General features: G+C 39.8%; 1 long non-coding RNA gene across 1 annotated transcript in view; it reads right to left on the minus strand.

The window, feature by feature from the left end:
* Positions 1–410: 410 nt before the first annotated feature.
* Positions 411–24,906, minus strand: part of LOC133542369 (uncharacterized) — a 60,425-nt gene continuing 35,929 nt past the window's right edge. The window contains exon 4 of the long non-coding RNA XR_009804139.1: positions 411–648. This is a non-coding gene — a long non-coding RNA (uncharacterized LOC133542369). The remainder of the gene's footprint in view (positions 649–24,906) is intronic.

The raw sequence follows: 24,906 nt of genomic DNA on the forward strand, positions 1-24,906 counted from the left end.
AGGAACGTGAAGTGTTGGATTCCCTCGGACCCATTTGGTGTCCTCGATCGGGTGTGCGAGACAAAAGGAGCACAGAAACCAGAGCTCCAGAGTAGAAGAATGGACTCCTTTCTCAGTGCAGGCTGGCCGGCTGTTGTACACCTTGGAGAAGCTTTCAGCACGGAGGGTAGATGAGATGTCTTGATAACGGGGACCACTACTCCCCCCTGCAGTCTCCCGAGCTTGACATACACGGATACAGTATGTGAATCACCCTCAATCACCTTTATGCCGTTTTCGCCCAGACTGCATTCATTTCATACCACCTCCTATCCCAGCAGGCACAAGATATTGAAACACCGTTGAACACTTGTTGAATTAGGTCCTGACGTTGAGCAACTCAAACATAACGTTGAAACAACACGCTTTTTGACAAAGTTTAATCAGTGTTGTGTTTTGACGTTGATTCGACCATAGAAATTTGGTCATTTCCCAACCAACAATGGGGAGCCAACGTTAAAACATCAACTTTGTCTCAATTTTACAAACAACAATTTTGCAACTTTGTTTAGAAGTCAGTTTCATAAAACATATGTAAAATCAACATATCGATGTCTTGTGCCTGCTGGAATGATGACGACCCATTTGACTTTTTTAGCAGGTGTGGATCTATAAACAAACACAAAACACAAAACCAGGGAAGCTGGCATGTTATGTAAATCATAAATGAAAACGGAATACAATGATTTGCAAATCCTTTTCAACTTACATTCAATTGAATAGACTGCAAAGACAAGATATATAATGTTCGAACTGAGAAACATGTTTTTGTTTTTGCAAATCATTAGAATTTAATGGCAGCAACACATTCCAAAAAAGTTGGCACACGGGCATTTTTACCACTGTGTTACATGGCCTTTCTTTTTAACAACCTTCTGTAAACGTTTGGGAACTGAGGAGACCAATTTTCGAAGCTTTTCAGGTGGAATTCTTTCCCATTCTTGCTTAATGTACAGCTTAAGTCGTTCAACAGTTTGGGGTCTCCGTTGTGGTATTTTAGGCTTCATATTGAGCCACACATTTTTTATGGGAGACAGGTCTGGACTACAGGCAGGCCAGTCTAGTACCCGCACTCTTTTACTATGAAGCCACGTTGTAACACTTGCACAATATGGCTTGGCATTGTCTTGCTGAAATAAGCAGGGGCGTCCATGAAAAATATGTTGTTTGGATGTATGTTGTTGTTGTTTGGATGGCAACATAAATAGCTCCAAAACCTGTATGTACCTTTAAACAATAATTGTGCCTTCGCAAATGTGTAAGTTACCCATGCCTTGGGCACTAACACACCCCTATACCATCACAGATGCTGGCTTTTGGACTTTGTGCCTATAACAGTCCAGCCGGTTGTTTTCCTCTTTGGTCTGAAGGACACGACGTCCAGTCTCCAAAAAACATTTGAAATGTGGACTCGTCAGACCACAGAACACTTTTCCACTTTGCATCAGCCCATCATATGGGCTCAGGCCCAGTGAAGCCGGCGACGTTTCTTGGTTTTGTTGATAAATGGCTTTGATATTGCATAGTAGAGTTTTCACTTGCACTTAAGAGATGTTGCAAAAAAAAAACTGTAGTTACAGTTATAGTGGTTTTCTGAAGTGTTCATGAGCTCATGTGGTGATATCCTTTACACACTGATGTTGCTTTTTAATGCTGTATCACCAGAGGGATCCAAGGTCACGGGCATTCAATGTTGGTGTTCGGCCTTGCCACTTACGTGTAGTGAATTCTCGAGATTGTCTGAAACTTGATGATATTACAGACCATAGATGGTGAAATCCCTAAAATTCCTTGCAACAGCTTGTTGAGAAATATTGTTCTTAAACTGTTCAACAATTTGCTCACGTATTTGTTCACAAAGTGGTGACCCTTGCCCCATCCTTGTTTGTGAATGACTGAGCATTTTATGGAAGCTGCTTTTATACCCAATCATGGCACCCACCTGTTCCCAATTAGCCTGTTCACCTCTTTGACGTTCCAAATAAGACTTTAATGAGCATTCCTTTCTCAGTCTTTTTTTTACCACTTGTGCCACCTTTTTTTAAACATAATATATACAAACTCTTCCATTTTCTTATAAGAAAGCAGACAGTTGTCCATCCATCCATCCATTTTCTACCGGTTATTCCCTTTTGGGGTCGCGGGGGGCGCTGGCGCCTATCTCAGCTGCAATCGGGCGGAAGGCGGGGTACACCCTGGACAAGTCGCCACCTCATCGCAGGGCCAACACAGATAGACAGACAACATTCACACTCACATTCACACACTAGGGCCAATTTAGTGTTGCCAATCAACCTATTCCCAGGTGCATGCCTTTGGAAGTGGGAGGAAGCCGGAGTACCCGGAGGGAACCCACGCATTCACGGGGAGAACATGCAAACTCCACACAGAAAGATCCCGAGCCTGGATTTGAACCCAGGACTGCAGGAACTTCGTATTGTGAGGCAGACGCACTAACCCCTCTCCCACCGTGAAGCCCCTTTAAACATATTGCAGGCATAAAATACCAAATGAGCTAAAAACAACAAAGTTTACTAGTTCGAACTTTCAGTATCTTGTCTTTGCAGTCTATTCAATTGAATATAAGTTGAAAAGGATTTGAAAATCATTGTATTCTGTTTTTATTTATGATTTACACAATGTGCCAACTACACTGGTTTTGGGTCTTGCAGCTTGAAACATTTTTTACTCAACAAAATTAACACTGGTGATCGGAGAAAAATCCAGAAATTAGCCACACCGTTTTATAAGCCACAGGGTTCAGAGCGTGAGAAAAAAGTAGCGGCTTAGAGCCCGGAATTTACAGTATATATGTAATGTAATCATTATCTTTCTCAAAGTGCAGTTTGGGATTTTCATGGATGGTGCAGGTGTAGCCAATAAGGCCAGCGTGCAACGTGAATAAAGCCAACAGTTGACGGTATACGACTGAACTACAAGCACGCTTTGGAATGTGAGGACTGCTGAATAACACACATGATTTATGTCAACCCTGCTCAGTGACGACAAGAGGAAAAAAATCACCTGTCTTTCTGTTTTGCCTCAAAACTAACGGGTCATTTATGGAAGTCATTTCTTAAAACTCCCACTCTGCACTTTCTCCTGTCCTCAGCCTGGTGCTGTCGAAGACGTGCAGACTGAAGACTTTCACACAGCGATAAAGTCTGCTTTCCTGCAGATTTCCCCGAGCTTATGATTACCCAACTAATTACGGACATTCCAAAGATAATTCACAGACTCCGGCTCAGAACGTGTCCGTGTTAAAAGAACAGTGAGCTCCTTATACGGCGCTGCAGCTGCACACTAGCACAGACAGAATACAACAGGTAGGGGTTGTAGGATATTTTTGTAACAAACATTGGACTGGGAGTAATTTAAGTTGTGTGTGTATTACAAAACACCACTTCCACTCAAATACTATGAAGAACCTGATAGTATTCATTTATGTATCTGTATTTGTAAAGCTCAAGGGCTTTGTATGTTACCTTCTATTTCCTGGAACGCCTGTGGATTCATTTAAGCACTGCCGCCACCGAGCTGAGGGCTTGTGTATTGCTCAAGCATGAATAAAAACCCCTCACTGCTTTCACCCAAGATGATGCAAATATGTTTTATAGAACAATAAATGAATCGGCGACTGATTTGTAACATGATTAGTGGATATGTCACTACCATGGCAACCTCATAGCAAAGTCTATAATACAAACCCCGTTTCCATATGAGATAGGAAATTGTGTTATATGTAAATATAAAAGGGAATACAATGATTTGCAAATCCTTTTCAACCCATATTCGGTTGAATGCACTACAAAGACAAGATATTTGATGTTCAAACAACTCATTGACTTTATTTTGTTTTGCAAATAATAATTAACTTTTATGGCTGCAACCTGTGCCAAAGTAGTTGGGAAAGGGCATGTTCACCACTGTTTTACATCACCTTTTTTTTTTTACAACACTCAATAAACGTTTGGGAACTGAGGAAACTAATTGTTGAAGCTTTGAAAGTGGAATTCTTTCTCATTCTTGTTTTACGTAGAGTTTCAGTAGTTCAACAGTCCGGGGTCTCCGCTGTTGTATTTTACACTTCATAATGCGCCAAACATTTTCCATGGGACACAGGTCTGAACTGCAGGCAGGCCAGGAAAGTACGCGCACTCTTTTACTACGAAACCACGCTTTTGTAACACGTGGCTTGGCATTGTCTTGCTGAAATAAGAAGGGGCGTCCATGATAACGTTGCTTGGACAACAACATATGTCCAAAACCTGTATGGACCATTCAGCATTAATGGTGCTTTTACAGATGTGTAAGTTACTCATGCCTTGGGCACTAATACACCCCCATACCAGCACAGATGCTGGCTTTTGAACTTTGCGCCTATAACAGCCTATAAAAATGGTTCTTTTCCTCTTTGTTACGGAGGACACCACGTCCACAGTTTCCAAATATAATTTGAAATGTGAACTCGTCAGACCACAGAACACTTTTCCACTTTGCATCAGTCCATCGGCGTTCCTTAGTGTTGTTGATGAATGGGTTTTGCTTTGCATAGCAGAGTTTTAACTTGCACTTACAGATGTAGCGACCAACTGTAGTTACTGACAGTGGTTTTATGAAGTGTTCCTGAGCCCATGTGATTATATCCTATACACACTGATGTCGGTTTTTGATGCAGTACCGCCTGAGGGTGCAAAGGTCTGTTATATCATCGCTTACGTGCAGTGATTTCTACAGATTCTCTGAACCTTTTGATGATTTCAGGGACCGCAGATGGTAAAATCCCTAAATTCCTTGCAATAGCTTGTTGAGAAATGTTGTTCTAAAACTGTTCGACAATTTGCTTACAAAGTGGTGACCCTCGCCCCATCCTTGTTTGTAAATTACTTAGCATTTCATGGAAGCTGCTTTTACACCCAATCATGGCACCCACCTGTTCCCAATTAGCCTGCACACCTGTGGGATGTTCCAAATAAGTGTTTGATGAGCATTTCTCAACTTTATCAGTATTTATTGCCACCATTCCTAACTTCTTTGTCACATGTTGCTGGCATCAAATTCTAAATTTAATGATTATGTGCAACAACAAAAAATGTTTATCAGTTTGAACATCAAATATGTTGTCTTTGTAGCATATTCAACTGAATATGGGTTAAAAATTATTTGCAAATCATTTTATTCCGTTTGTATTTACATCTAACACAATTTCTCAACTCATATGGAAACGGGGTTAGTAATTACGGATGGGCACCTTTTACATATTAACTTATATGGTATCGATTCTCGTGTTTAGCATATGTGTGTTCATGTGTTAATAAAGGTTAATTTGTTTAATATTCAAATTTATATTTTTAAATGTATCATTTCACAGTGTGATAATGATAAATGTGCTGAAAAGTTATTATAAAGTTAAAATTAAAGCACACACACACTAGGTGCGGTGAAATTACCCTCTGCATTTGACACATCCCCTTGGTCCACCCCCTGGGAGATGAGGGGAGCAGTGAGCAGCAGCGGTAGCCGCGCCCAGAAACCATTTTCAATTCCAACCCTTTGGTGCTGAGTGCCAAGCAGGGAGGTACTGGGTCCCATTTTGATAGTCTTTGGTATGACTCGGCCGGGGTTTGAACTCACAACCTACCGATTTCAGGGAGAACACTAACCAAAAGGCCAATGAGCGGCTAATTTTATTTATATATATATATATATAAATATATATATATATATATATATATATTTACATTTATTATTTCTACATGTCTTACATTTCTGAGTCTCGTTTACAAGTCTTATATGGTAGTTTTTGCAAGCAATTAAAATTCCAAGACGTTAGCGAGTAGTCGTGTATAGGCTCAAGTGTCTTGTCTTTTGCTGTCCCCTAAAAATATTTATACTGGAAGTATTGTACTTATCACACGCCGGCTGTTTGATTTTTACATGCATCTTAGTTGTTACTTTCTTCATCAGATTTGGAGGTATTAAAATCGCCAAGTAAAAAGGCTAATGCCAATTAGTAGCACGTATATGGCACACCCAATGGAAATTTGACAATTTTGAAAAGTGGACCCTTACTGTACGTCTGAGCAATTTCTATTTGGCAAAATTGTTTTGAAAAAAGGCAACATTACCTAGAAGCAGCCTGAGTCTGCCTTAAGTGCGTAAGTGCTTATTTCTCTGCCAAGTGCTCTGCAAACACCTCACGTCACATGCAAAAAAGGTAGCGAAATATGGTACCATTTGGTTTTACGTCGGTACCTATAAAAGCACCAAATTAGTTTCCCATTCCTAATGATAATGTTGGACTAGCCAGGCCCACACTCTGGTTGTGTTAGCATGAGCATAAGTGCTAACATTACTCATATTAATGTGTTGTCATTGTTTAACATGCACATTAATCTGCAATACAGTATTAACCAAAATAATTACAGTTAAGAACTGTAGGGGGCATCTGTGAGCAAAAACACAACAACATTTATACCATTGCTACTCTGTGTTTTGGATATAAGGCTTGGAAACGACGTTAGAAGACAATTGGAAGTGACACGCTTTAAGAAGTGATGCCACATTGGTAAAAAAAAATTGAAGATGTAATTTTCTAATGGAAAATTACAAATGTGGCTCCTGGTGGAACGTCCACATCCAAAACAAAATACAGTAGCAGCACAAAAGTAATTGATTGCTGGCGCTTTTGGATGAGGACATGATTAACATCACAAATCCTTAAGCTGGGGAGAGCTAACAGAAAAATGCAACCAGTGAAACATTACCCAGCACACTTCATCCAGGTCATTTCAGTTCCCACACAAAAACAAACACAAATACTACTTCTGCGGTCCTTAAATTACAACGGCCACGTTGGCAGATATGCAACCATCCTTTTTTTCCCCACAGACATAAGTGTCTCCCAACATTTAAAATAAGGACAAAAGAATCAGGCTACTCGCTTCATGACATGGAAGCTGGGTTTGCAGAGATTGGTTGCAATGGGTATCCTGGACAAAAGAAAAATATAAATAAGGCAATAGAAACAGTTCAAGCAGAAGGTGAAAATGCTGTGCTGGAAATAACACAATGTTTGCAAATAAACTTAAAAATAGTGCCGTTTTGACTTTATAGACGCAAAACATCGGCCGCAAAACGATCTCAGGTTTGATAAATCATCCGAGTGCTAAATGATTATATTTGCATCTCCTCCTCCTCCCAGTATTGTAAGCGTTCTAATAATCCACATTTATTCTGCATATACATGAAGACAGGATCGCCAAATGGTTTCCGCTCGGTATTTTGCGCACTTTGGAGACGCAATCCTCTGTGCACGAGCTTAGTTGGTCAGCTTTGCGTGCATTATCAAGTTTGAACCCGTTTTAAAAGGGGTCAAATAATTTATGTATTTTCTCCTTTTAGGATTGTGTCTCTTTAGTGAGCAGAATAAGGAGTGCAATCCATTTAGCGTGTCTGTCATAAATATGCAGAATATATGCCGATCATCAGAATGCTCACAATACTCGGAGGAGTAAAGGCAAATATGATTATTTGGCACACACAACTTGATTCATCAGGAATAACACTCAACTGCGAGCGCTATTTTGCGTCTTTAATTAGCAGGTCTAAAATATATTTGTGCAAACAAACATTTTGAGAAAGAGGGCAAAACTCTGCCCTACGCTCGCTTGTCAAAAATACTAAATATTAGACATTTTGTCTATTCAGCTATATCATATTATTTTATAGCTGCTGGATGAACCTATTTCTTTGTTCTACATTTTAAACACTTCCATGTGGCTTATATCAGGGGTTCTTAACATTTTTGACTTCGGAGCCCAACCTTTCCATTATAGAGGGACCCGAGGGCCACACACATAACATTGAATTAGTAATCTTACTCTTGATGTTATTCGTATTCAATCATTACGTCTAACCTACTTACAGTTTTACAGGATAAACTTTGCCAAATGATATGCAAGCATGTGTTAATCACAAAGATTGTTATCAGGCTGATTACAAAAATAAAAACTAATGGAATATACTGCAAAAGAAGGGACTCATAAAATCTGACAAAACATTTTAAACAATTACGCAAAGATAAAATAAATAAAAAATACAAGCTAATTAGTTTCTTAAATAAACTGTAAATAAAGTTTGATTACCAATGAAAATACAGTTTCACCACTTTAGTCATAATTTTAGCGCTTAAGAAACTTCTCTATAAATTTTGGTCCAGACTTCTTCTGTTTGTTTGACATTGCCATTACTGCTACAAGTGGTGGAAAAATGTATTACAACTGAGTACCACTGCGGCCCCTATGGACCAAAGCTGAAAAAACAGCATTTTTTTTTTTAGTTAAGGTTAAGAAACACTGGTTTATAAAATATGTAACTGTATTTTTTTTAACAAAATGTTCCATCTTCGAACTGCTTTCTGAACATGTCTTCAGGATGCACTATTATTTGGGGTTCTTATTTACATGTTTCCACTTCGACTGCATTTTCTCGTTCAGTTTTTAGCACTTCCATGGCGAGTCTGACATATATAAGTTCGAACTATATGCTACTTTGTATTAAAAATGGCAACAGCAGAGGATGCATGTGCATGTGCGAGCCAGTCTGCCCCGCAACAAGAGGATAGAGAAAAAGAAGGAGCTTCTTGACTACAACGTCGGACTGCAATGGCGGACTCTAGCAAAGCTCTTCGGGTAAATTTCTACTGTACATGGATAAATCCGCTGACATCCCGACTGAGAAAAATGTCACAAATCGTCTCGTTCGGAGTAAGCATGAAGAAATGCAAGATTGCCTCATAAATATATCCGTCATGCCTCCATGGTTTTATTCCACATTTTCAGGACTTATGCAGATCCCTAATAGACAAAATAAGGTACCAATAGGTAAGAAAAGTTAGTTTTGCTTAATGGGTCTCTCATCATTACACACACACTTTTAGTAGATCAGGCCCATAAAGCCTTGCTGCTATGACCAATTTAGTTATAGGTATCCATCCATCCATCCATCCATCATCTTCCGCTTATCCGAGGTCGGGTCGCGGGGGCAACAGCCTAAGCAGGGAAACCCAGACTTCCCTCTCCCCAGCCACTTCGTCTAGCTCTTCCCGGGGGATCCCAAGGCGTTCCCAGGTCAGCCGGGAGACATAGTCTTCCCAACGTGTCCTGGTTCTTCCCCGTGGCCTCCTACCGGTTGGACGTGCCCTAAACACCTCCCTAGGGAGGCGTTCGGGTGGCATCCTGACCAGATGCCCGAACCACCTCATCTGGCTCCTCTCGATGTGAAGGAGCAGCGGCTTTACTTTGAGTCCCTCCCGGATGGCAGAGCTTCTCACCCTATCTCTAAGGGAGAGCCCCGCCACACGGCGGAGGAAACTCATTTCGGCCGCTTGTACCCGTGATCTTATCCTTTCGGTCATGACCCAAAGCTCATGACCATAGGTGAGGATGGGAACGTAGATCGACCGGTAAATTGAGAGCTTTGCCTTCCGGCTCAGCTCCTTCTTCACCACAACGGATCGGTACAACGTCCGCATTACTGAAGACGCCGCACCGATCCCCCTGTCGATCTCACGATCCACTCTTCCCTCACTCGTGAACAAGACTCCTAGGTACTTGAACTCCTCCACTTGGGGCAGGGTCTCCTCCCCAACCCGGAGATGGCACTCCTCCCTGTTCCGGGCGAGAACCATGGACTCGGACTTGGAGGTGCTGATTTTCATTCTCATAGTTATAGGTAAATCTTTGTAATTGAATTGCCATTCATTAAATAACAATCCATCACAGCCTATGGACTGGTGTTTTCCCACAAATAGGATTTTCTTGTGAAAGCGTATCCGAGTAAATTTTAGTCCCCATGAAAACACCATCCATTATCCAATTATCTTCAAGTATTTTTAGTTGTCCAAACGGAAGGCAAGCCCCTTGAGATGTGGGGGAAATTGTCTTTTTTTTTTTTTCATACATAAATTTTCTATATTTTTATCTCTGGTCCGGCTACTCTAATTATATTGTTGAACTTTGAAAGGGTTCCGCTCACTCAGCCACCATGTATTTATGTCGTTATCTACACGGCACTTTCGGAAGTAAAGCGTTTTGGAACATTTTTCCTTTGCCTCATTTCATCCAGGTTGCTATAAGGGACCCGGAGTCAGTATCGGTGTTAATAAATCAATGTAAGGCTGCCTCATGGTGGTTAAGCCTGTTAGAACTGATATGCGTGTCCAAATTAATTAGACTCAAACATCCAGTCGAGTGTAATCTTGCAGTGATCTCAGGCTGTGATTGTCAGTGTGGAAAGGATCCATTTAAATCTTTAGCTGCTACCCTGTTGAAGGCATTGGGTGGTTTCAGTGAACCACAAATAAGCCTCTGCTGGGTCATACGGGCTAAAAACATAACAGCTGTGGTTGGAAATATGTGGTGCACACAACACCGGCTGGGAAAAAGACAGAATCGGCTACTTTACATTGTGTTCATTTGAACTAGAATTGTTTCTTTGCCATTTTTTTTATTTAGGTAAAACACCTGTTGCAGTATCGGACGTCGGAATCACGCCGGATTAAATGTTATTTATTTATCGTAATTTCTGGATTAAAAGCAGCAACTTTTTCTCACGCTTTGAGCCCTGCAGCGTACAGTATACAGAACTTTTGCGGGTTGACAAGCTTTACATACCGGGAATACATTTAGCCTGGTTACATCGACCAATGAAATTGCTGAACGGGTCACAGTGGACCCATTAAATTGTTCACATTTAATCCAACACACTTGCACAATTATTAGGTGAGCCATTTAGTGCCTTTGGACTCACCCTCATCTTGACTAAGACCAATAAAATGCACCTGGTGCAGCACGGACTGGAGATCCACCATCAGACTGGTTCTAAGATGCTGGACTGCCCATGTGTGAAAAAAAACATCACAAACTTAAGAGCGAATATGTCTGTGAATAAACCCAAGCGCATGTGTTTGAAAACCTGCGGCTTATAAACATGTGCAGCCAATTTGTGAAGTGAAGTGAATTATATTTATATAAGAGCTTTTCTCTAGTGACTCAAAGCGCTTTACATAGTGAAACCCAATATCTAAGTTACATTTAAACCAGTGTGGGTGGTACTGGGAGCAGGTGGGTAAACTGTGTTGCCCAAGGACAAAACAGCAGTGACTAGGGAGGCGAAAGCGTAAATAGAACCTGGAACCCTCAAGTTGCTGGCACGGCCGCTCTACCAACCGTTGGTAGAGCACGGTTGATACACATACATACATACATACATACATACACACATATATATATATATATATATATATATATATATATATATATATATATATATATATATATATATATACACACACACACACACACACACACACGTATATACAATTATACACATATATACACATACATACACATACATATACACATACATACATACACATACATTCATACATACATACATTTACATAAATATGCATAAATATACAAACCCCGATTCCATATGAGTTGGGAAATTGTGTTAGATGTAAATATAAACTGAGTACAATGATTTGCAAATCATTTTCAACCCATATTCAATTGAATATGCTAAAAAGACAACATATTTGATGTTCAAACTGATAAACCTTTTCTTTTTTTTTGCAAATACCAGCAACACGCGACAAAGAAGTTTGGAATGGTGGCAATAAATACTGATAAAGTTGAGGAATGCTCATCAAACACTTATTTGGAACATCCCACAGGTGTGCAGGCTAATTGGGAACAGGCACGTGCCATGATTGGGTATAAAAACAGAAAAAAATAAATTTAGGGATTTCAACATCTACGGTCCATATTATCATCAAAAGGTTCAGACAATCTGGAGAAATCACTCCACGTGAGCGGCATGGCCGGAAACCAACATTGAATGGCCGTGAGCTTTGATCCTGTATCAAAAACCGACATCAATCTCTAAAGGATATCACCACATGGGCTCAGGAACACTTCAGGAACACTAAATGGCAAAAGCCATTTATCAACAACATTTCTGGGCCTGAGATCATCTAAGATGGACTCATGCAAAGTGGAAAAGTGTTCTGTGGTCTGACGAGTCCACATTTCAAATTGTTTTTAGAAATATTCGACATCGTGTCATCCGGACCAAAGGGGAAGCGAACCATCCAGGCTGTTATCGACGCAAAGTTCAAAAGCCAGCATCTGTGATGGTATGGGGGTGCATTAGTGCCCAAGGCATGAGTAACTTACACATCTGTGAAAGCACCAATAATGCTGAAAGGTACACACAAGTTTTGGAACAACATATGCTGTCATCCAAGCGCCGTCTTTTTCATGGACGCCCCTGCTTATTTCAGCAAGACAATGCCAAGCCACATTCAGCAAGTGTTACAACAGCATGGCTTCGGAAAATAAGAGTGCAGGTACTTTCCTGGCCTGACTGCAGTCCAGACCTGTCTCCCATCGAAGATGTGTGGTGCATTATGAAGCGTAAAATACGACAGTGGAGACCCCGGACTGTTGAACGACTGAAGCTCTACATAAAACAAGAATGGGAAAGAATTCCACTTTCAAAGCTTCAACAATTAGTTTCCTCAGTTCCCAAACGTTTGAGTGTTGTTAAAAGGTGATGAAACACAGTGGTGAACACGCCCCTTCCCAACTACTTTGGCACGTGCTGCAGCCATGAAATTCAAAGTTAATTATTATTTGCCCAAAAAAAATAAAGTTTGAGTTGTAGTGCATTCAATTGAGTATGGGTTGAAAAGGATTTGCAAAACATTGTATTCGGTTTACATTTACATCCAACACAATTTCCCAATTCATATGGAAACGGGGTTTGTACATGCCGTCTGCTTTCAGCCAACGGCCAATTTTTTTTTTAGCCCAAAGCAGCCCACCAAGTCAAAAGGTTTGGACACCCCCGCTTTAGAACATCTGTCTTCTCTATGCCAGTGGTTCTCAAATGGGGGTACACCTACCCCTGGGGGTACTTAAAGGTATGCCAAGGGGTACGTGAGATTTTTTTTTAATATTCTAAAAATAGCAACAATTCAAAAATCCTTTATAAATATATTTATTGAATAATACTTCAACAAAATATGAATATAGGTTCATAAACTGTGCAAAGAAATGCAGCAATGCAATATTCAGTGTTGACAGCTAGATTTTTGTTGACATGTTCCATAAATATTGTTAAAAATGTATTTTTCTTTGAAGAAATGTTTAGAATTAAATTCATGAATCGAGATGGATCTCTATTACAATCCCCAAAGAGGGCACTTTAAGTTGATGATTACTTCTATGTGTAGAAATCTTTATTTATGATTGAATCACTTGTTTATTTTTCAACAAGTTTTTAGTTATTTTTATATCTTTTTCTCCAAATAGTTCAAGAAAGACCACTACAAATGAGCAATATTTTTGCATTGTTATACAATTTAATAAATCAGAAACTGATGACATAGTGCTGTATTTTACTTCATCTATTTTTTTCCAACCAAAATTGCTATGCTCTGATTAGGGGGTACTTGAATTAAAAAAATGTTCACAGGGGGTACGTCACTGAAAAAAGGTTGAAAACCACTGCTCTATGCCAACAACCTGGAGGTCTGAGAGGGACTCCTGTTTTTGAGCTACTCAAGTAGCCTGGATGCAGTTAAGAGCCAAGATGCCAAGATTGTGGGTACATTGTCCAGATGTGTTTGGACTGAGCTGGCACACATAGCCTTATTAAAAGCTCAGGTGGTCAAATACAAAACACAGACGCTACATCTTTCCTCAACGTAATGATCAACCCCATTCTTTTTTTATGTTTTTTTTTTTTTTCAAACTACATAAAAAAAAGCTTACACACACAAACCAAGAGATAAACTTGGAATTAAAATTATATGTAAAATCCACTGGTGGAACGTCAATCTAAAGTAAAAAACAGTTTAGTAGACTTGTTTTCATCCATCCATCCATCTATCTTCTTCCGCTTATCCGAGGTCGGGTCGCGGGGGCAGCAGCCGAAGCAGGGAAGCCCAGACTTCCCTCTCCCCAGCCACTTGGTCTAGCTCTTCCCGGGGGATCCCGAGGCGTTCCCAGGTCAGCCGGGAGACATAGTCTTCCCAACGTGTCCTGGGTCTTCCCCGGGGCCTCCTACCGGTTGGACGTGCCCTAAACACCTCCCTCGGGAGGCGTTCGGGTGGCATCCTGACCAGATGCCCGAACCACCTCATCTGGCTCCTCTCGATGTGGAGGAGCAGCGGCTTTACTTTGAGTTCCTCCCGGATGACAGAGCTTCTCACCCTATCTCTAAGGGAGAGCCCCGCCACACGGCGGAGGAAACTCATTTCGGCCGCTTGTACCCGTGATCTTATCCTTTCGGTCAAGACCCAAAGCTCATGACCATAGGTGAGGATGGGAGCATAGATCGACCGGTAAATTGAGAGCTTTGCCTTCCGGCTCAGCTCCTTCTTCACCACAACAGATCGGTACAACGTCCGCATTACTGAAGACGCCGCACCGATCCGCCTGTCGATCTCACCATCCACTCTTCCCCCACTCGTGAACAAGACTCCTAGGTACTTGAACTCCTCCACTTGGGGCAGGGTCTCCTCACCAACCCGGAGATGGCACTCCACCCTTTTCCGGGAGAGAACCATGGACTCTGATTTGGAGGTGCTGATTCTCATTCCGGCCGCTTCACACTCGGCTGCGAACCGATCCAGCGAGAGCTGAAGATCCCGGCCAGATGAAGCCAACAGGACCACATCGTCTGCAAAAAGCAGAGACCTAATCCTGCGGCCACCAAACCGGAACCCCTCAAGGCCTTGACTGCGCCTAGAAATTCTGTCCATAAAAGTTATGAACAGAATCGGTGACAAAGGGCAACCTTGGCGGAGTCCAACCCTCACTGGAAACGTGTCCGACTTACTGCCAGCAATGCGGACCAAGCTCTGACACTGATCGTACAGGCATCGGACTGGCAGTAGAGAAGACTTGTTTTCAATCATAGTTTATTCTATATTTTTCCACATATTTTAAATACTGCATAGGTACTTTTATAGGTACTAACCGAATTCCATCATACTACCGGGTAGGGTTGCCCAGACACCAATTTTTTGGTACCAGTATCGGTACCAAAATTACTGATAAATAAATGATAAATGGGTTGTACTTGTATAGCGCTTTTCTACCTTCAAGGTACTCAAAGTGCTTTGACACTACTTCCACATTTACCCATTCACACACACATTCACACACTGATGGAGGGAGCTGCCATACAAGGCGCTAACCAGCACCCACCAGGAGCAAGGGAGAAGTGTCTTGCTCAAAGACACAACGGACGTGACGAAGTTGGTACTAGGTGGGGATTGAACCAGGGACACTCGGGTTGCGCACGGCCGCTCTCCCACTGCGCCACGCCAATAGATTGACACTTTTCAAAATAAAGGGACGACAGACTTTCCTCCAGAAGTTCTTATCTTTTTCCATGTGATGTCAGATGAAACAAAAATTGAGCTGTTTGGCCACAATACCGAGCAATATGTTTGGAGGAGAAAAAATGAGGCCTTTATTTGCAGGAACACCACCCTACCGTCAAGCATGGTGGTGGTAGTATTATACTCTGGGTCTGTTTAGCTGCCGATGGAACTGGTGCTTTGCAGAGAGTAAATGGGACAATGAAAAAGGAGGATTACCTCCAAATTGTTCAGGACAACCTAAAATCATCAGCCCGGAGGTTGGGTCTTGGGCGCAGTTGGGTGTTTCAACAGGACAATAACCCCAAACACACATCAAAAGTGGTAAAGGAATGGCTAAATCAGGCCAGAATTAAGGTTTTAGAATAGCATTCCCAAAGTCCTGACTTAAACGTGTGGGCAATGTTGAAGAAACAAGTCAATTTCATAAAAACAACAAATTTAGCTAAACTGCACCAATTTTGTCAAGAGTAGTGGTCAAAAATTCAACCAGAAGCTTGCCAGAAGCTTGTGGATGTCTACCAAAGTTGCCTTATTGCATTGAAACTTGCCAAAGAACATGTAACCAAATATTAACATTGCTGTATGTATACTTTTGACCCAGCAGATTGTCATATTTTCAGTAGACCCAGAATAAATTCATAAAAAGAACCAAACTTTATGAATGCTTTTTTGTGACCAACAAGTATGTGCTCCAATCACTCTATCACAAAAAAATAAGAGTTGTAGAAATTATTGGAAACTCAAAACAGCCATGCCATTATATTCTCTACAAGTGTATGTAAACTTTTGAGCACGACTGTAATATATATACACACATATACATATATATATACATATATACATATATATATACACATATATATATATATATATATATATATATATATATATATATATATACATATATACATATATATATATATATATATATATATATATATATATATGTATGTATACACATATATACATACATATATGTATACACATAATATATACAAACTCTTCCATTTTCTTATAAGAAAGCAGACTTTGGAATATTTAGGAGCGAGGACATTTCATGACTGGATTTGTTGCACAGGTGACAGTTCAACGCTGGAAATCACTGAACTCCTGAGAACGGCCCATTCCCAAATTCCCAAATGTTTGTAGAAACAGTCATCATGCCTACGTGCTTGATTTCAATACACCTGTGGCCGGGCAAAGTGATTAGGACACCGGATTCTGATCATTTGGATGGGTGGCCAAATACTTTTGGCAATATAGTGTATATACAAAAATATATACACATACATTAATATACATATATACACATAATATATATATACATATATACACATTAATATACATACACATATCAATTAATATGTATACATATATACACATATATATTAATATATACACACACAACAGCTGGGTGATATATCGAGTTTTGAAGATATTTCGATATATTTTTAAACAAGATATGAATCAAGAAAATATCGTAACATCGATATAATTTATTTCACATTAAAATTCCCAAACGCCGCTATTTTTTGTGTTCCTTGTTCTCCCCCGCTTCCCACTCGCTACTAATCCCCTCGCCTTCTTCCTTCCAAGACGTGCTTGTACGTATAAGAACATCCATGATTGGTTGGTTGTTGATGAGTCACAATTGGTTGAGATTATGGCAAAACATTAGGGACAGGCCAATCAGAGGCAAGATAGGGCAGGTCATGGACCCAGGAAGGGAAATCACAACAGACATCCCAAATGACGACGAGAGAGTCGTAGAATAGAAGAGGGGATATTCAAGCGGGCGATTTATATATAAAAAAAAAAAACCTAGTGGAAGATGGCAGAGGGATTGTCTTTCTTAGATTTTTCTTTTAGCGATGGAGACGACGTCCAGGAAACCCACACTGCATCTACTTGGCCACATTTGGACAAATGTATGTGTCTAGATAAAACATTCATATGAGTTGTTTACTATGTAAGCCCGAATAAAAACTGTTCTCCAGTTGCCAAACCGGGCATATTTTGCACGAGAAATGCTGCCAAAATTGTACACTGAAGTGAGGAAGATCCTAACCGCACAATTAAGTCAAGTCACTTACTTGGTGCTGACCAGAACCGTACGTGTCTGACAATCCAATACATCGTCAACTGGGAATTAAAAAGTGCCTGCTTGAAAATGTATTTTTTATCCGAGTTTGATACATTTCGTATTATTTGCACAGCTATGTTATTTTACGTATAATTTTTTTTTCTATTTTATTTATGTTATGTACTTTTGTGCTATTTGAACAGTTTATTTTCTGTGCTGTTAACACCCATCATGACTAACTGTGTTAATAAAAGTATTTACAGTACAGTTGTCATTCACTTCAATTTTAGTGAATATCGCTCAAAAATTAATATTATATGTGTACTTCACCGGAAAATATATTGATATATATCGAAAATCGAATTCAATTAAAATGATATCAAGATATACTTTTTCGTCCATATCGCCCAGCCCTAATACACACATATACATTAATATCCATCCATCCATTTTCTACAGAGTACATATATATGTACACATATTTTTTTTATTGGTTTTTGAAAATTAGGAATGGATTTAGAATCTGCATTTTTTGTGCAAACCTACTATACAATACTGGTACCATTAAGTAGCAGTATCAGTACAAATGTGAACGGTACCTTTCCCTAACTGCATTGTTGATTGAGTAAATAGTGAATAGCAGCTCATCAGTTAAATGCTTACAGAGCGTGAAGCCCCTGATATGCAACTGGAAATAAAGTATTTTGTCCCTGAAAAACAATCCTCTTAAGATTAAGACCATTTTATTTTCAATGTACCCACTCTCGTACATACAGTATATCCGGTGGATCCGAACAAGGGACTTGACCAAACAAAAGTTACTTTGTCAAACTTTGCTCAAAGCGAAGTCATGTTTTGAGTCTAACTGACCTCAATGGCAAGTCCAAAAAGTGTCAATGGTGGTCCATGGCAGTTCTGATGCAGATTAACCATGGGATCAACTCAATTAGCTACTGCAGCAGCACCACACACAAACGCATTCATTATACCAAACAAAGGGTCGTTTAAAAGTAGAAATGTTCGGTCAGTAAACAAGAACCTTACGTCTCGTAATGCCTGAGATTGTCTTAACTTGGCATTTGAGGCCTGTTACGTAAGCCGTGAGCTGATGCTTAGACATGTGCTCTTACATATAAATAAACAACTCAGTCAACCAAAATGACACAATGTCAGTTCCTGATATCCAACAACGTAGCATTTGACTCAATGTTGTATGTGCAAACAAAAGTGCTTTGCTTTTTCTTTGGCTTTGACCAAAGGAAGACTATACAGCAGAAGTTGCATGAAAACCACAAAAGTCAGCCTACATGTTAAGAATGTTCGGTTGTTGATAACAGTAGTTATTGTTTTTTAAAATAAATGTTAAACTGCATCAATATACTTAAATTAAAGATGCAGCAATAATCATTTTGAATCGTAATCCGAATCCGAACCGAAGCGTGAGATGCCCAAAGATTCCCACCTCTATTCTTTATATACTTGTATGACAATCAAGAATGCAAAAAAAACACTGCTAATTGTTGTTTTTTTCAGTATTTGATTCTTAACTGTGGCATTTGTAACACAATAAATCAAATTTTCTATTATGATGGAAAAACTGTTTTTATTGTGTTTAATTTGAGGAGTTTTCATTAAGTCATTTCGGATAATGGGAAGAGGGGTTGCACTGTTAATGCATCTTTTAGCAAGCTAGAACATTTTATTGGATTTCTAAACTTGACTTCTAAATATAGATATTATTGCGACAAATTAGGTGAATCCTCTTTTTTGGTTAAAAAAAAATGTTGAAACATAGTTCTACAAATCAAAGCACAACAGAGGATATCATAGCTGTTGGACATTTAAAGGGGAATGACACTTTTCTTCTGGAATCATTCACAATCCCTATAGACTACAAGAACACTTTTTTTTAATGCATTCTAAGTTGTAAAACAGCATGTACACGGTGGCTAACAATGCAGCTAAAATTCCGCCCATAAAGCCCTCTGAAAAAACAGCACAAAGATCAAGTTAAGTTAAAGTACCAATGATTGTCACACACACACTAGGTGTGGTGAAATTTATAATTTTTGGTGATTTAACCACCAATTCCAACCCTTAATGCTGAGTGCCAAACAGGGAGGTAATAGGTCCCATTTTTATAGTCTTTGATATGACTTGGCCGAGGATAGAACTCACAACCTATCGCTCTCAGGGCGGACACTCTAACCACGAAGCCACGGAGTAGGTGAAAACTGCCAACAATATTCTATTTACAACTTGTGACCTGAATCGTAACCAAGTATTAATGATATTGTTATTATACGCGAAAACACCGAAAAACTACTTTTAGTGGAGCAGTCATCAAAGACGGCTAACAGCTTATGCTGCTAAACAGACGTACCGAGCTGGTGAGCTGCTGCATCACCTCCGAGATGGTGAAAGTTCATTCTAGATTACAAATAATGCATCTCACGTCTTGCATAGTAGAAGGTTGTGGCAATAAACCGAGAATTTGGTCAACTTTCAATCAATCAGTCCATCAAAGTTTATTTATATAGCCCTTAATCACAAGTGTCTCAATGGGCTGCACAAGCCACAACGACATTTTCGGGTCAGATTCCACATCAGGGCGAGAAAAAAACTCAACCCAATGGGATGACAATGAGAAACCTTTGAGATTCAACTTAGAGCCGGTGTTCTGTCGATTTCCGCAACCCATCGGAATCTGCGACCCATCGCTACTGAGCAAATATTTCAACTATTTACCTTGAAGAAAATACCCATCAAAAGCAGCTCCTTAGTGTAGACTCTTCATGTGGCATAAACGCCTTATTGATTGGCCGAGTGGTTAGTGTGTCCGCCCTGAGATCGGTAGGTTAGGAGTTCAAAACCCGGCCGACTAATACCAAAGACTATAAAAAATGGGACCCATTACCTCCCTGCTTGGCACTCAGCATCAAGGGTTGGAATTGGGGGTTAAATCACCATAAATGATTCCCGGTCATTGCACCGCTGCTGCGCACTGCTCCCTCACCTCCCAGGGGGTGATCAAGGGGATGGGTCAAATGCAGAGGACAAATTTCACCACACCTAGTGTGTGTGTGACAATCATTGGTACTTTAATTTTAACTTGATTGTGGTTATTCTTAGCATTATTTTAGACAACAGGAAACAACCACAACAAAAACGGTATGTACCTTGGTTTATGGCAAATGCATGGATGGTTGCTTGTCTATACTGTGCGGTGACATAGTTACTTCCAACATTAAGTGCTTAGACAAACTAATTTATGAATAATAAGAACTAGGAAAGCACTTGTTCCTGGATCTATTTTGAAAAATGTCTGAAAATGTGATCAAAACCCATCCATATTATGTTGCTAACTGACATACAAACCCTGGCGAAAACATAAACTCAGTTATGGAGGTGATAACAGCAATTCTCCACTGGGAGCAATGTTTGATATCTAAATCGGCATTCCGAAACTTGAAATTGCAATTTTTTTTTTTTACTTGACTGCGTAATTAAATAGACCCCTTTATTGAGTTACGCAACCGGTTGCTTTTTTCGAGGAACCTGCTAAATTCGACAAAACACCGGCGAGAAAGACACAAAAATATGCCTGTTTTGGGGTTTTTATGTTTGGTTTGTTTTTTTTGTTTTTTTACCTGTGTGACTGTTGTGATTACTTCTGCATCTGAACAGGAAGATATAAACATCCCATTGGTCGGCATACCAGTGAGAAAAGACATTGGCCAGTAAGTGATTGATCCTTTACTTTATCAAAAAAAGATTTGTCGAGTGATAAAGGATTATACGTCTTGCGGGTTCCCAGACATATCAAGCTATTGTGCTCCAGTTGTCATTCTACACGACAAAGCAGGTGAAAACTTAGAAAAGCACGGAGGTCTACAACTTCTTTGTGTGTGGCTGGGTCCAGGACATTGGAATCAAGACTCTCCTGGATAAATATGCATCATTTTTGCTTGGGTAAGGTTGCATTTCATGATTTATCTTTGCATTTATTGCCATGTTTGTTGCTGTTGCATGTGCCGCTTACAGGTAGCGTGTTTTACCACGTCTTTATCAAAATATAACTATAGGTCACAACGTTGTGTTTGTGCTAAAAGCTTAATTTATGATTGCTGCCTTTGGTAAAAGCTTAACACTTTTAGGTTTTGCCCAAATTTGCTTTCTTTAATAAGACTTGTTAAACATATGTTTCAAAAATGCACTAAGAAATACAAATATCAAGATAATACAAATCCGTTTCCATTTGAGTTGGGAAAATGTGTTAGCTGTAAATATAAACCGAATACAATGATTTGCAAATCCTTTTCAACCCATATTCAATTGAATGCACTACAAAGACATGATATTTGATGTTCAAACTCATAAACTTTATTTTTTTTTGGGAAATAATAATTAACATAGAATTTCATGGCTGCAACACGTGCCAAAGTAGTTGGGAAAGGGCATGTTCACCACTGTGTTACATCACCTTTTCTTTTAACAACACTCAATAAACATGTGGGAACTGGGGAAACTAATTGTTGAAGCTTTGAAAATGGAATTCTTTCCCATTCTTGTTTTATGTAGAGCTTCAGTCGTTCAACAGTCCGGGGTCTCCACTGTCGTATTTTACGCTTCATAAAGTGCCACACATTTTTGATGGGAGACAGGTCTGGACTGCAGGCGGGTCAGGAAAGTACCCACACTCTTTTAATACGAAGCCACGCTGTTGTAACACTTGTCTTGCTGAAATAAGCAGGGGCGTCCATGATAACGTTGCTTGGATGACAACATATGTTGCTCCAAAACCTGTATGGACCTTTCAGCATTAATGGTGCCTTAACAGATGTGTAAGTTACCCATGCCTTGGGCACTAATACACCCCCATACCATCACAAATGCTGGCTTTTGAACTTTGCGCCTATTACAATCCGAATGGTTATTTTACTCTTTGGGAACCGAGGACACCACGTCCTCGGTTCCCAAATATAATTTGAAATGTGAACTTGTCAGACCACAGAACACCTTTCCACTTTGCATCAGTCCATCTTAGGTGAGCTCGGGCCCAGCCAAGCCGGTGGCGTTTCAGGATATTGTTGATAAATGGGTTTGGCTTTGCATAGTAGAGTTTTAGTGTTTGATTTTTTTATTAATGTTTAGACAGAGATGACCAAAACAGAAAAACAGCAATACATTTTTTTCTTTTTTTTTTCAAAAAGAGAAATATTAAATCAAATCAAATAAAGCTAAAATAGAAATAACAATACTTATACATAGAAGAGAAAGAACAAACATCCACCCCAAAAAGGAACACACAAAAAAACAAACAAACAAAAATAAAAAACTAAACCTTGCTTAGACTGTCACTTATACAGTAATGACATAAAACATAAATATACTGTACGTAGACCTTCAGTATGTAAACCAACCAGAATACTGTTAAAAAAATAAAAATCACTGTTGTACCTTTGTTGATGGTTGGTCAAAAAAGGTCAGAAAACGCATCCACACCCGATAAAACTTCCTTTCAGAACCCCTCATCACAAGTCTAATTTTCTCTAGTTTGAGATGATATAAAACGTCTTTTACCCAGTGTGAAACTGTGGGTGGGGCAGCTTCCTTCCATTTCAAGAGGATCAAGCGGCGCGCTAATAATGTTGAAAAGGCAATGAGCCTTTGACCACCAACAGGTAATCCTTACCCATCCCCAGTGACCCCAAAAAGCAGCAAAAGAGGATTCAATGTAATGTTAACCCCGAGTACACAAGAGAGTGCTTCACATATACCTTCCCAATATTTCTTTATTTTGGGACAGGTCCACAGCATGTGTATTAAAGTGGCTTCATTGGCTTTACATTTGTCACATGTTGGATCAATATCAGGGTACATTTTGGAGAGCTTAGATTTAGAAATATGAGCTCTGTGTACCACTTTAAACTGAATTACAGCGTGTCTCGCACACATGGTGGATGAATCAATTTGTTTTAGAAATTTAGTCTATTCTGCTTCAGCAATACGAACTTTGAGATCGTGTTCCCAAGCCTCTTTGATAGCCGACATGAAGGGAGAGCCCAAACCAGATATCAAGCGTAACATTACAGAAATTGCTTTTTTTTTGGTTGGGTTAAAAGATATTACCTCGTCTATGACATTATCAGGAGGTTTGGCAGGGAACCCCGGGATGGAGGCAGACTCAAAGTGCCTTACTTGTAAGTATCTGAAAAAATGAGAGGGTGGTAATTTATATTTAACAGATAATTGTTTAAAGGAAGCAAAAACATTTCCAATATAAAGATCTTGGAACGTTTTCAGCCCCTGCCTTTCCCACACCCTAAATGTAGCATCCAGCAATGATGGAGGAAAGAATGTGTTTGATGCTATTGGGCTGGAGAGACTCATAACTTGGAGTCCAAAATGTTTTCTAAATTATGTGTATATTTTAATGGAGTTATGGACGATAGGATTATTGAGTTTTTTGTTTGGAGGAAGTGGAACTGCACCAATTAAAGCAGACAGGAACGAGGGGCTACATGAAAGTTTCTCCATTTCCACCCACGCTGGTACGCTAGAATCCGAGTGATGATGTGACCAAAAGGATAGAACACAAAGATTAGTTGCCCAGTAATATTTCCGAAAATTTGGGAGTGCGAGGCTACCATCCTGCTTTAGCTTCTGCAAGTCTTCTCTACGCAAACGGGGTTTCTTGTTGTTCCAGATAAAAGATGATATCATTGAGTCTAGCTTTTTAAAATAAGCATTGGAAATGAATACAGGGAGGTTCTGAAAGATATATAAATACTTGGGTAACACCGTCATTTTGACTACATTCACTCTCTCTACCAGCGAGAGTGGAAGAAATGACCAGCTGTCTACGTCCTGTTGAACTTTGTGTTTTAGTGTATTAAAGTTACTTTTAAAGAGGTCACAAACATTCCTTGTTACAGTGATCCCAAGGTAGACAATGCTGTTAAGGGCCAATTTAAAGGGTACTGTGGTATTTTGTAGTGTTGTGGTGGTCATATTCAGTGGCAGTATTTCACTGTTCTGTGGGTTCAGTTTATACCCTGAGATTTCTCCAAATTTTGCGAGGAGGTCCAGAATAAGGGGAATAGTAGTCTCAGCTTTGGACACAAATAATAGCAGATCATCAGCGTATAATGACAACTTATGCTCTGTGCCGAACCTTCAAATGCCATGTATAGAGTGGTTATTTCTTATTGCTATGGCTAGCGGCTCAATAGCTATGGCGAAAAGAAGAGGGCTAAGTGGACATCCCTGACGGGTGCCACGATGCAGTCTGAAGGTTTTTGAATAATGGTTATTCGTC

Source organism: Nerophis ophidion, linkage group LG24 (assembly GCF_033978795.1).
Source record: "Nerophis ophidion isolate RoL-2023_Sa linkage group LG24, RoL_Noph_v1.0, whole genome shotgun sequence".
NCBI lineage: Eukaryota > Metazoa > Chordata > Actinopteri > Syngnathiformes > Syngnathidae > Nerophis > Nerophis ophidion.